General features: G+C 41.8%; 1 protein-coding gene across 1 annotated transcript in view; it reads right to left on the reverse strand.

Moving 5' to 3' along the window:
* capn1 (calpain 1, (mu/I) large subunit) overlaps positions 1–6677 on the reverse strand; it is a 41363-nt gene extending 34686 nt beyond the window's left edge. The window contains exon 1 of the mRNA XM_021576737.2: positions 6525–6677. The gene's annotated coding sequence lies outside the window, so the exon portion shown is untranslated. The remainder of the gene's footprint in view (positions 1–6524) is intronic.
* Between the last annotated feature and the right edge of the window lie 6602 nt (positions 6678–13279).

The raw sequence follows: 13279 nt of genomic DNA on the forward strand, positions 1-13279 counted from the left end.
GGGGTACATCGCAAATTCAGAACCGCTGTCGGGTACAAATTCAGAAATTCAGGACAGCAACATAATAAACTAAAGCACGGATCATTGGGAACAAGATCGGAGTGACTGCTAAGGCTTGATCCATAAATGAAATAAGGAAATAGGTAGCCTAGCCTACAAAACTACAACTATCCATGTTCAAATCAAAAGGCCTGATTAACATGATATAAATAACGCAGCCACATCCCGAGACCCCGGTGCAGACACATTCAGTAATCAAAAGATGGTTTAAGTATTTTGTTTTAAAACTCTGACGAAGGCCAAGCGAACAAGAAACACTTTTCAGAATCATTCAAAATACTTCACCAGAGAGCATGACTTAGCCACAGATGATCATGTGCTTCTTTTATCTGTGGATTGTTTGAAATCACAAGCGTGGAGGCTAATATGCCAAGCTTGGAATGCCGCAATTTGGTCTGAGCACGTGGCAATAGGCCTAGCTTATTATTGAGATGCGGCTCTCAGTGAAAAGCAATGCATCTAAAAAATGTGTGAAGATAAAATGTCTAATCACACTCAAGACACATTGAGACGAGAAGAAGGGGAGGGGTGTGTGGCGAAGATGTTGGCACTTCTCTCTACCGAATATGCTCAGCTCTCTAGAATGCAACCAATTCTTGCGCATTCATTGCTTTATTGTGTTAATAGTTTGCCCTTTTTATATATAGTACCTGTCAAAAGTTTGGACACACCTACTCATTCAAGGGTTTTTCTTTATTTTGACATCAAAACTATGAAATAAATAACATTGAATTGTTGTAACCAAAAAAGTGTTAAACATATCAAAATATGTTTGAGATTCTTCAAAGTAGCCACCCTTTGCCTTGATGACAGCTTTGCACACTCTTGGCATTCTCTCAACCAGCTTCATGGGGTAGTCACCTGGAATGCATTTAAATTAACAGGTGTGCCTTCTTAAAAGTTAATTTGTGGAATTTCTTTCCTTCTTAATGCATTTGAGCCAATCAGTTGTGTTGTCACAAGGTAGGGTTGGTATACAGAAGATATCCCTATTTGGTAAAAGACCAATTTCATACTGTGGCAAGAACAGCTCAAATAAGCAAAGAGAAACGACAGTCCATCATTACTTTAAGGCATGAAGGTCAGTCAATGCGGAAAACTTTGAAAGATTCTTCAAGTGCAGTCGCAAAAACCATCAAGCGCTAAGATGAAACTGGCTCTCATGAGGACCGCCACAGGAATGGAAGACCCAGAGTTACCTCTAAGGCAGAGGATAAGTTCATTAGAGTTGGGTGGCCTCCCGAGTGGCGCAGTGGTCTAATGCACCAGGTTCTGTCGCACCGGCTGCGACCGGGAGACCCATGAGGTGGCATACAATTGACCCAGCATCGTCTGGGTTAGGGGAGGGTTTGGCCGGCAGGGATGTCCTTGTCCCATCGCGCACTAGCGACTCCTGTGGCAGGTCAGCCGCAGTGCACACTGACACGGTCGCAAGGTGTACGGTGTTTCCTCCGACACATTGGTGTGGCTTACTCCGGGTTAAGTGGGCATTGTGTCAAGAAGCTGTGCGGCTTAGTTGGGTCGACCTTTGTCTCTCCCGAGTCCGTACGGGAGTTGCAGCGATGAGACAAGACTGTAACTACTAGAGGTTGACCGATTATGATTTTTCAATGCCGATACCGATTATTAGAGGACCAAAAAAAGCCGATACCGATTTTTTATTTTTATTTGTAATAATGACAATTACAACAATGCTGAATGAACACTTATTTTAACTTAATATAATACAGAAATAAAATAAATAGCCTCAAATAAATAATGAAACATGTTCAATTTGGTTTAAATAATGCAAAAGAAAAGTGTTGGAGAAGAAAGTAAAAGTGCAATATGTGCCATGTAAGAAAGCTAAAGTTTAAGTTCCTTGCTCAGAACATGAGAACATATGAAAGCTGGTGGTTCCTTTTAACATGAGTCTTCAATATTCCCAGGGAAGAAGTTTTAGGTTGTAGTTATTATAGGAATTATAGGACTATTTCTCTCTATACCATTTGTATTTCATATACCTTTGACTATTGGATGCTCTTATAGGTACTTTAGTATTGCCAGTGTAACAGTATAGCTTCCGTCCCACTCCTCGCTCCTACCTGGGCTCGAACCAGGAACACATCGACAACAGCCTCGAAGCAGCGTTACCTATACAGAGCAAGGGGAACAACTACTCCAAGTCTCAGAGCGAGTGACGTTTGAAACGCTATTAGCGCGCAGCCCGCTAACTAGCTAGCCATTTCACAACGGTTACACCAGCCTAATCTCAGGAGTTGATAGGCTTGAAGTAATAAACAACGCAATGCTTGAAGCATTGCGAAGAGCTGCTGGCAAAAAGCACGAAAATGCTGTTTGAATGAATGCTTACGAGCCTGCTGCTGCCTACCATCGCTCAGTCAGACTGCTCTACCAAATCATAGACTTAATTATAACATAATAACACACAGAAATACGAGCCTTAGGTCATTAATATGGTCGAATCCGGAAACTATCATCTCGAAAACAAAACGTTTTTTCTTTCAGTGAAATACGGAACGGTTCCATATTTTATCTAACGGGTGGCATCCATAAGTCTAAATATTCCTGTTACATTGCACAACCTTCAATGTTATGTCATAATTACGTACAAATCTGGCAAATTAGTTCGCAATGAGCCAGGCGGCCCAAACTGTTGCATATACCCTGACTCTGAGTGCAATGAACTGAAAAGAAGTTACACAATTTCACCTGGTTAATATTGCCTGCTAACCTGGATTTCTTTTAGCTAAATATGCAGGTTTAAAAATATATACTTCTGTGTATTGCATTTAAGAAAGGCATTGATGTTTATGGTTAGGTACAGTCGTGCAAAGATTGTGCTTTTTTCGCAAATGTGCTTTTGTTAAATCATCCCCCGTTTGGCGAAGTTGACTGTCTTTGTTAGGAAGAAATAGTCTTCACACAGTTCGCAACGAGCCAGAAGGCCCAGACTGCTGCATATACCCTGACTGAGAAGTGACACAATTTCCCTAGTTAAAATATATTAATGTTAGCAGGCAATATTAACTAAACATGCAGGTTTAAAAATAAATACTTGTGTATTGATTTTAAGAAAGGCAATGATGTTTATGGTTAGGTACACTTTGGAGCAACGACAGTCCTTTTTCGCGAATGCACACAGCATCGATTATATGCAACGCAGGACACGCTAGATAAACTAGTAATATCATCAACCATGTGTAGTTAACTAGTGATTATGATTGATTGATTGATTGTTTTTTATAAGATAAGTTTAATGCTAGCTAGCAACTTACCTTGGCTTCTTACTGCATTCGCGCAACAGGCAGGCTCCTCGTGGAGGGCAATGTAAGGCAGGTGGTTAGAGCGTTGAACTAGTTAACCGTAAGGTTGCAAGATTGAATCCCCTAGCTAACAAGGTAAAAATCTGTCGTTCTGCCCCTGAACAAGGCAGTTAACCCACCGTTCCTCGGCCATCATTGAAAATAAGAATGTGTTCTTAACTGACTTGCCTAGTTAAATAAAGGTGTAAAAAAAAAAACGGTGTCCAAAAATACAGATTTCCGATTGTTATGAAGACTTGAAATCGGCCCTAATTAATCGGCCATTCCGATTAATCGGTCAACCTCTGGTAACTACCAATTGGATACCATGAAATTGGGGAGAAAAAATGGTAAAACAAAAAAAAGTTCATTAGAGTTACCAGCCTCAGAAATTGAAGCCCAAATAAATGCTTCATGGAGTTCAAGTAACAGACACATCTCAACATCAACTGTTCAGAGGAGACTGTGTGAATCAGGCCTTCATGGTCAAATTGCTGCAAAGAAACCACTACTAAAGACACTAATAATAAGAAGAGACTTGCTTGGGCCAAGAAACACGAGCAATGAACTGGTGGAAATGTATCCTTTGGTCTGATGAGTCCACATTTGAGATTTTTGGTTCCAACCACTGTCTTTGTGAGACGGATGAACGGATGAACTCTGCATGTATATTTCCCACCGTAAAGCATGGAGGAGGAGGTGTTACGGTGTGGGGGTGCTTAGCTTGTGACACTGTCTGTGATTAATTTAGAATTCAAGGCACACTTAACCATCATGGCTACCACAGCATTCTGCAGCGATACGCCATCCCATCTGGTTTGGGCTTAGTGAGAATAGAATTTGTTTTTCAACAGGACAATGACCCAACAAACCTCCAGGCTTTGTAAGGGCCATTTTACCAAGAAGTAGAGTGCTGCGTCAGATGACCTGGCCTCCACAATCCCCCGACCTGAACCAAATTGAGATGTTTGGGATGATTCACAGCAGAGTGAAGGAAAAGCAGCCAACAAGTGCTTAGCATATGTGGGAACTCATTCAAGACTGTTGGATAAGCATTCCAGGTGAAGCTGGTTGAGAGAATGTGAAGAGTGTGCAAAGATGCCATCAAGAAAAAGGGTAGCTACTTTGAAGAATCTCTTTGAATACTTGGAAGAATGACGGAGGCCACTGTGATCTTCGGGACCTTCAATGCTGCAGAATTGTTTTGGTACCCTTCCCCAGATCTGTGCCTCGACACAATCCTGTCTCGAAGCTCTACGGACAATTCCATCGACCTCATGCCTTGGTTTTGTCTCTGACATGCACTGTCAACTTATGGGCTATTGTGTTTAGATGGATTAAATAAATAAAAAACAAATCAATTTTTAGATCCAAGGCTGTTATGTAACAAAATGATGAAAAAGTCAAGGGGTCTGAATACTTTCCGAATGCACTGTACTACCATATACCTACTGTAGGTTTTCTTAACTCAGCTACTAGGAAGCTAACTACATGAATAGTGAAGACATCAAAACTATGAAATAACACATATGGAATCATGTAGTAACCAAAAGTGATAAACAAATCAAAATATATTTGATATTTTAGATTCTTCAACGTAGCCACCCTTTGCTTTGACGACAGCTTTGCACATTATTTGTATTCTCTGAACTAGCTTCATGAGGAATGCTTTTCCAACATTCTTGAGTTCCCACATATGCTGAGCCCTTGTTGGCTGCTTTTCCTTCACTCTGCTGTCCAACTCATCCCAAATCATCTCAATTGGGTTGAGGTCGGTTGATTGTGGAGGCCAGGTCATCTGATGCAGCAAAATTAACTTTTAACAAGGCACACCTGTTAATTGAAATGCATTCCAGGTGACTACCTCATGAAGCTGCTTGAGAGAATGTCAAGAGTGTGCAAAGCTGTCATCAAGGCAAAGGGTGGCTTCTTTGAAGAATCCAAAATATCAAATATATTTTGATTTGTTAAACACTTTTTTGGTTAATACATGATTCCATGTGTGTTATTTCATAGTTTTGATGTCTTCACTATTATTCTACAATGTAGAAAATAGTAAAAATAAAGAAAAACCTTGGAATGAGTAGGTGTGTCCAAACTTTTGACTGGTACTATATAAATATTTCTAAACATATTGTTTTTCTTATAATATTACATTTCAGGGAGCTGTCTTCTAAAGACAACCTACAATGCTGCTTAGTACTGTAAAATAATTGTATTTTACTGTAGGTTTTTCCCTATAAATGTACCGCATTATACTGGCACCACAGTCACCAGCTTAATACTGTAATTTTGCTTTACAGCAGAGATGCTGTAATATAGTTTACAGTACTATTTTCCTCACTGTAAATCATATTACAGCATCCTTGGTGTGGTGCCAGTATAAGGCTATAAATGTACAGGGAAAGGTTTTACAGTGTAAGCTATAAACAGACATAAACAGGAAAAACTACATTCTGAAGGTCAGGAAAGTTTCCCCAAAAAAACAACTGATGGGCTGGCCAGCTGTCAAAGGCATGCTCTCATCGAGGTGACACAGTGAACAGCTGGACAAGCAGAGTCCTCTCATCTCGCCGATGTCTTTCACACAATTGACAGTTACCACATTTGGATTTAGTTGTGGCTTTTGAATAAACAAGCGACAAGTCCGACCATAGAAGTATTTTTTGTTGAGTATCTGAGAGGACTAAGAGGCTACTAGACGCTAAGCTATTTAGTAAATTAATTCGAAATGTGCTTAACACCCGCTGCCTTCAGAAGAAACGGAAGAATTGGTCGGTCTAAAACAAATATAAAAGTAGCCTAACACACATGAAATCCTCACGGGAACAGGAAGATGTCAAAACACTGTTACAACACTGCTTCCTACAGCCATACAACTACTACATGATGTTACATGGTTTCAAAACCAGATCAGAGCCAGAGCCAGAACATTTAATTACAGTATTAAGCTGGTGACTGTGGTGCCAGTATAATGCTGTACATTTACAGGAAAATACAATTATTTTACAGTACTAAGCAGCATTGTAGGTTGTCTTTAGAAGACAGCTCCGATGTAATGACGTCGCCCTTCTTCATAGTAAACTAGTAATTGCCCTAATGAGTAAAAAGAAGTTACACGTGTGACTTATTTTAAGAAAAGTTAAAGAAATATCCTACCTTTTGGTGGTTGTTTAGCGGTTCAATGTGTTGTTTTGTTTTCTCTGTTCTCTAGTCCGTTATGTTAAGCCCGGTTCCATCCACAGCCCAGCGTGAAGCGCATGGGTATAACCAGTGGGTGGATTCGATTATGCTCAGCCGCTGGTCACCGGGAAAAGACCCGTCACGTCATCGGAAGAAAGCGGGGAGGGAGGAGCGCAAGTCTGAAATCTGTGGCGCTCGGCCATTTTGTCAACAAGGTAGCATGGTGCAGTCCAGAAAGATACATTTTCCATTAAATAAATGTTTGAATTTTCTAACTAGTTTTCATTCATCACATTTTTATTGTGATTATACACTAATGGTTCTTCTGTTATTTTAATGTAATAGATGTATCATGGGATGACACAGAGACCTCCCAGGAGATGTCATCTAGCCCCTCCCAACTGCATCAAACAGCAGATATGCTGTTCCAAAAGGACCCAAATGTAGGCCAGGCCTATACTTTAAACTACACATTTTAGTCAGAAGCTGTTAGTATCTAATCTTGTGGATCCCTGAATTATACCTTTCATATTAACTGCCACTCCAAATAATGCGTAGAGAGTTTACCGAGAGTCTGATGACTCTCACAACAAGGGTAATCACAACCAGGGTAAGAAGAAATAGCTAATCATGACCCTCTCAAAGAGAAAAGGATGAATGCATGTGGCAATGCTAAGTACACAAGTATCTAGAACAACGTTTTTGAGGTCTTAGCTGAGATGGTGCAACGTGAAATAATAAGAGAAGTAAAAGAAATTGACGTTTTTAGTGTGATTGCAGATGAAACCAAAGATTTAAAGAAAAAATAACACGTCTTTAATTGTGAGGTACTATTACAACAAGGGCCATCCATGAAAGCTTTTTACACTTTCAGTCAGCTGAAAGCTTAGACGCAGCAGGTCTCACAAAAATGATAATTGATTGCCTGCAATATTAGCATTTTATTGCAGATCACTGCAAAATAAGTGTACAAACAGTGTGTAAAAGACAGCCTAAAACAAGCTTATTAAGATGTCACAACTCATTGATGATGAGCACTGTAGGACAGAAAAATAGTGACCAAAGTGAGGTTGAGAGCTTCCAAAGAGCTATCTTTTATCAGGTGCTCGACAGTCTCACAGCTGAGCTGCCATGGCGTTTTTCAAAGAGGAATTGCGAGATAATGCAAAGGGGTCCAGTCTTTCAACCCAAAGAGGACCACATTCTTGAATTAGGAGCCTTTGCTCAGACCTTTTAGTAAGATTTAGAGGACCTCAAACATGAGGTTCATCAAACCAAGCGGCTTCTTGATAGGAGAGAGAAAAGTGGAAGGGACAGACGTCTACTCTCCTTGACTTTGTTGTGTATCTAGAACCTTATAAAGAGGTCTTCCATGACTTATTTCGACTTTGTAAGATTTCTGTTGTTTACACCAGTCAGCAGTGCTTCTTGCGGGAGAAGCTTCTCAGATTTAAAACTGATTAAAACCCACCTTAGGACAACAATGGTTGATGACAGGTTAAGTCACCTCGGAATTCTCAGTGTTGAGTCAAGGCGGGCACGCTCCCTCAACATGGATGAGTTTGTGAAACATTTTGTCAGTTCTCACCAGAACCGCAGAATTATACTGTTTTAAATCTACCTAGGATCATTTGGCACTTAGGCGGTCCCTCTGGTCATGATTAAAACCTGCACTGTGTACTAGTACACTGACATTCTAAAATGATATCATGTATCATGTCACACATATTTAATTTGGTCTTGATTAGGCCAATTCCAAAACTTTTCTTTGCTATTAGTTAACATAATATAAATGAGCATAAATATGATACTGTAAGTTTGTAATATTGACGGGCACCAAAATGATTTTTATTTTTCAAGTCCATTTCTGCTTGATACCCGGTATGTCAAATTGCAGTGTTTTTTTTGTAAATTTACTATTTTGTAAATAAACTATGCAAATGCTACCTTATGTCCTTGGTGCATGAGCTTTATTTTCTGAAAACATTTTGGATGTTCCACACTTACAGACCCAGATTATATATTCATGAAAACAGAGTGACCTAAGTCTCTCCAGTATGTGAGTACAGTGTGTGTGTGTATGTGTGTGTGTGTGTGTGTGTGTGTGTGTGTGTGTGTGTGTGTGTGTGTGTGTGTGTGTGTGTGTGTGTGTGTGTGTGTGTGTGTGTGTGTGTGTGTGTGTGTGTGTGTTTGTGTGTGTGTGTGTGTAAGAAATTGAGCTGCAGTTCCGAGGTAGAGACACTGACTATTCATAGTATGTTAAATAATTCTAATGAGGTAACTCTTTTGGACCACACTATCTGCCACATTGAAGAACTCCGGGTTAAGTGAATTGTCACTTCTACCATAGGATTCATTCATGCTCATTAGATGCCAGGTTAGGGTTACACACACATTTTCTGTCATGGTCAATGGACCACTGAAGTAGCCTTGGCCACCCCATGTATAAAACTCTATTTCCGCCACTGCACTTGGGTACACTGCAGCATCCACCGAGAGCCTCTTGCTGCCAAGGGAATGCATGACAGCTTGAAAGACGTTTTGGACACTACAGTCAAAATGGTTAACTTTGTTAAAGCAAGGCCCCTGAACTACCATATATTTTCTGCACTATTCAATGATATGGGCAGCGACCATGTAACGCTTTTACAACATACAGAAGTGCGCTGGTGATCAAGGAGCAAAGAATTGACAGGTTTTTGTGAATTGAGAGACGAGTTTAAAGTTTTCTTTACTGACCATAATTTTCATTTTTCTGACCGCTTGCATGATGATGAGTTTCTCACACGACTGGCCTATCTGGGTGATGTTTTTTCTCGCCTGAATGATCTGAATCTAGGATTACAGGGACTCTCCGCAAAATATGCGGGACAAAATTGAAAAGCTCTTCTCTATCTGCATTAACAAGGACAACACACAGGTCTTTCCATCATTGTATGATTTTTTGCGTGCATATGAACTCAAGCTTATGTCAAATGTGATATAGCGAAGCACCTGAGTGAGTTAGGTGCACAATTACGCAGGTACTTTCCCAAAACGGATAAGACAAACTGGATTCATTATCCCTTTCATGCCCTTACTCCAGTCCACTTACCAATATCTGAACAAGAGAGCCTCATCGAAATTGCAACAAGCGGTTCTGTGAAAATGGAATTTAACCAGAAGCCAATGCCAGATTCCTGGATTATCCTGCCTTGGCAAATTGCGCTGTTAAGACACTGATGCCCTTTGCAACCACTACCTATGTGAGAGTGGATTCTCGGCCCTCAGTAGCATGAAAACTAAATACAGGCACAGACTGTGTGTGGAAAATGATTAAAGACAGAGACTCTCTCCAATAGAACCCAACATTGCAGAGTTATCTGCATCCTTTCAAGCACACCCTTCTTATTAACCTGTGGTAAATCATTCAACATTTTCGATTAACAATTAAGGTTTTATATGGTTAAATAAAGAGCAAAATTATTGATTATTATTATTTGTGTTCTGGTCCTATAAGAGCTCTTTGTCACTTCGCACGAGCCGGGTTGTGACAAAAACTCGACCTCATACTTATGTTTAATAAATGTATCGTATAGTGTGTGTGTGTGTGTGGCAGGCTTACAATGACGGCAAAAAACAACATTTGTGAGTACGCTGACCCTGGTGCTAGAGGAAGGTACGCAGCTGGAGGTTGAATGTTTGAAAGGGTATGGGACTATAAAAAGTTTGGGAATCACTGCTCTACAGGATCAGTGGATCCCTTGCAGGATGGTTGAGCTAACGTAGGCTAATGCGATTCGCATGAGGTTGTAAATAACAAGAACATTTCCCAGGACATAGACATATCCGATATTGGCAGAAAGCTTAAATTCTTGTTAATCTAACTGCACTTTTCAATTTACAGTAGCAATTACAGTTAAAGTATATCATACTATTGTTTGAGGAGAGTGCACAATTTTGAACATGAAAAGTTATTAATAAACAAATTAGGCACATTTGGGCAGTCTTGATACAAAATGTTGAACAGAAATGTACTGGTTCATTGGATCAGTCCAAAACTTTGCAAATACACTGCTTCCATCTAGTGGCCAAAAACTAAATTCCACCTGGGATGGAATAATACATTGTGGCCTTTCTCTTGCATTTCAAAGATGAGGGTACAAAAAAAATACAAAAGAACAGTTGGTTTTTCTGTGTAATATCTTTTACCAGATCTAATGTGTTATATTCTCCTACATTAATTTCACATTTCCACAAAATTCAAAGTGTTTCCTTTCAAATTTTATCAATAATATGCATATCCTTGCTTCAGGTCCTGAGCTACAGGCAGTTAGATTTGGGTCTGCCATTTTAGGTGAAAAGTGAGAGGGAAAAGGGGGCGGATCCTTGAGAGGCATTGGGTAAAATGTGGAAGACACATTTCGGTTGAATGCATTCTGTTGTACTACTAGCCTAAACTTAAATGATGACAAAAAAGCTCATTTTTGTTTTCATTAATCATTACGATATAGCCAATTGTGACTTTTTGGCTGTGGTAACTAGTGACAATCCATTTTCTTCAGCGAAACTGGAGATTAGTCTGAAGAATTGCATGACGAGATGAGCTTCAAGACCATCCTGCCGCTGTTCATCCACTCAGCATCATCTATCATGAGCAAGAAGCCCCCACCAAAAGCTGTTTTAAGAGCGTAATGCTGCTGTTCCTCTCTCTCAGTGGCTTTGGACTCACACATGTTTTGTTTGCTTGGGCCCAAAACACACCAGGGACAGCATCCAGGAACCCTGCAGTGTGTCTGCTGCTCCCTGCTGTTCTCCAAGGGGACGCTTGCGGGAACGCGTGCTGTTTTTCGGGTGTAGAGGTCCCCCTCGAAATCGTTATCTCCACAATCTCAGGTTCTGGGGGTTCTTCCAGAGATTATGACATTGAAGGGGACGACAATGGGGATATGGAGGACTCTCTTTTCGAAAAGCCAACTTCACTGACACAAAAATTTGCCTGGAGGAAGGAACTTAGATTTGGAAACAATGGTGGAGTAATGCCAAGGGGATATGGTTATTAGCATAAAGTGGAGGGACTATGAAACTTGTATAAGCATGAAACTGTATAAAAGGAGTGGGCTGAGAATGAGTCCGGCAGTTGCTCCATGGACCAACTCGGCTTGTTACTTTGTAATAAAGTCTATTTGAATTCCCAGGCTCCGGTATCTGAGAGATATTATTGAACCAATATTTCCACAACAGGTGCTCATGGGACGAAGGGCAAAATCATATTTGCCCTTTACCACAGTGCATGGATGGCAAGAACCCACCACTAGTGGTATCCCTCGGCTGGAGAAGACGCTGGCTGCCCACTTCGTTCCAGGTTGCAGCCAATGGAATGCAAAGATGCCTTCACTGCCCCCCTTCAAAGACTGCGCAACTGGCAGACACGAGCTATACCCTCAGCTGGCAAGCTGTGGCAGCGGCTAACAATGTCACTTTGCTTTCTGCGTCCCTGTCCCGAATGTCAATCTGTCAGACATCCTTCTCCGAGGCAGAAGTCGAGGAGGTGTCACATCTGTCTGGCGATGTGCTCCACCTTAACCAGGCATTGGCTGTGTGCTCGGTACGAGTTATGGCAATCTCTGTAGTTACACAGAGGCACCTTAGGCTTTCTTTGACAGCCATCAAAGAAGCTGACATAACGCTCCTACTGAATGCTCCCATCTCTGATGACAGCGTTTTGGGAGTCACCGTCGTGGAGGCTACGGAGAGCTTTTAGAAGATGGAGGAAGATATGTGACAGCTGTCTAAGCACCTTCCTCTAGCCAGAGCTGTAGCTGCCCACCGAGACTCGGCTCCCCACGCCTCCACCTCATTGCGGGCCCAACCTGGAGCGGTGGCACGTCGTCGTCCTACCTGTGAAAACCTCTACTCCTACTCCGGCGCCACCAGCCGCCTCTACGGCCAAGCCCACAGTCAACTCATAGCTGGTTAAGGCCCCTACATGGCAGAATGCGCCTCAAAGTTCATACAAAAGGGGACGCCGAGACGTGGGAGAGTATGTCAAGGACTCAGTGACCAACTGTTCTATCATTATGCCTACTCTCTGCACGCTCTCCCCCTCTGTTGAAGGGAGGAGAGACTTGTTTGTTTATTGGTTGTCAAATAAAGATGTTCTAATTCTTGCTCAAGGGCACGTCGGCAGGGTTTTCATCTAGTCGGCTCGGGGATTTGAACCAGTGATCTGTCTGTTACTGGCACAACGCTCTTAGCCAGTATGCTACCTGCCAATACCACAAACGTATAATGCTCTCGTGTCATATGCTTTACGGCCCCTGCACTACAGGTTTCAACCATGCCAAGTAAGGGCATGGGGCCTACACACAGGCTCAAACGCTGGGGTTACAAATGTAACCATCGCGGCGATTCCTCCGGTTCACACAGAGTGCTCTCCCTCCCTGCTCTCCCTTTCAAGAGGGGCCCCCTTGGGCGGACAGGGCCATAGAGGATTAAAGACGTTTTGGACGGAATGCTCCTCGACTTTGCACTCATAGCATTATTGGGGATGGCACCGAAGCTGTTCTCTGCCCACTGGGTTAGACTGGAAGCTGAGGCGGGGTGGAAGTTGAGATCTCCTGCTCTTCTCTCGTTGACGGCACGCCACATTCCAGGCCACCTCAATGTGGGGGCAGACCTCTTATCCCGTGGAGGCCCTCTAGATGACAAGTGGCGCCTACACCCTGACATTGTCCTCCAGCTATGGGAAC

Source organism: Oncorhynchus mykiss, chromosome 21, assembly GCF_013265735.2.
Source record: "Oncorhynchus mykiss isolate Arlee chromosome 21, USDA_OmykA_1.1, whole genome shotgun sequence".
Taxonomy (NCBI): Eukaryota; Metazoa; Chordata; class Actinopteri; order Salmoniformes; family Salmonidae; genus Oncorhynchus; species Oncorhynchus mykiss.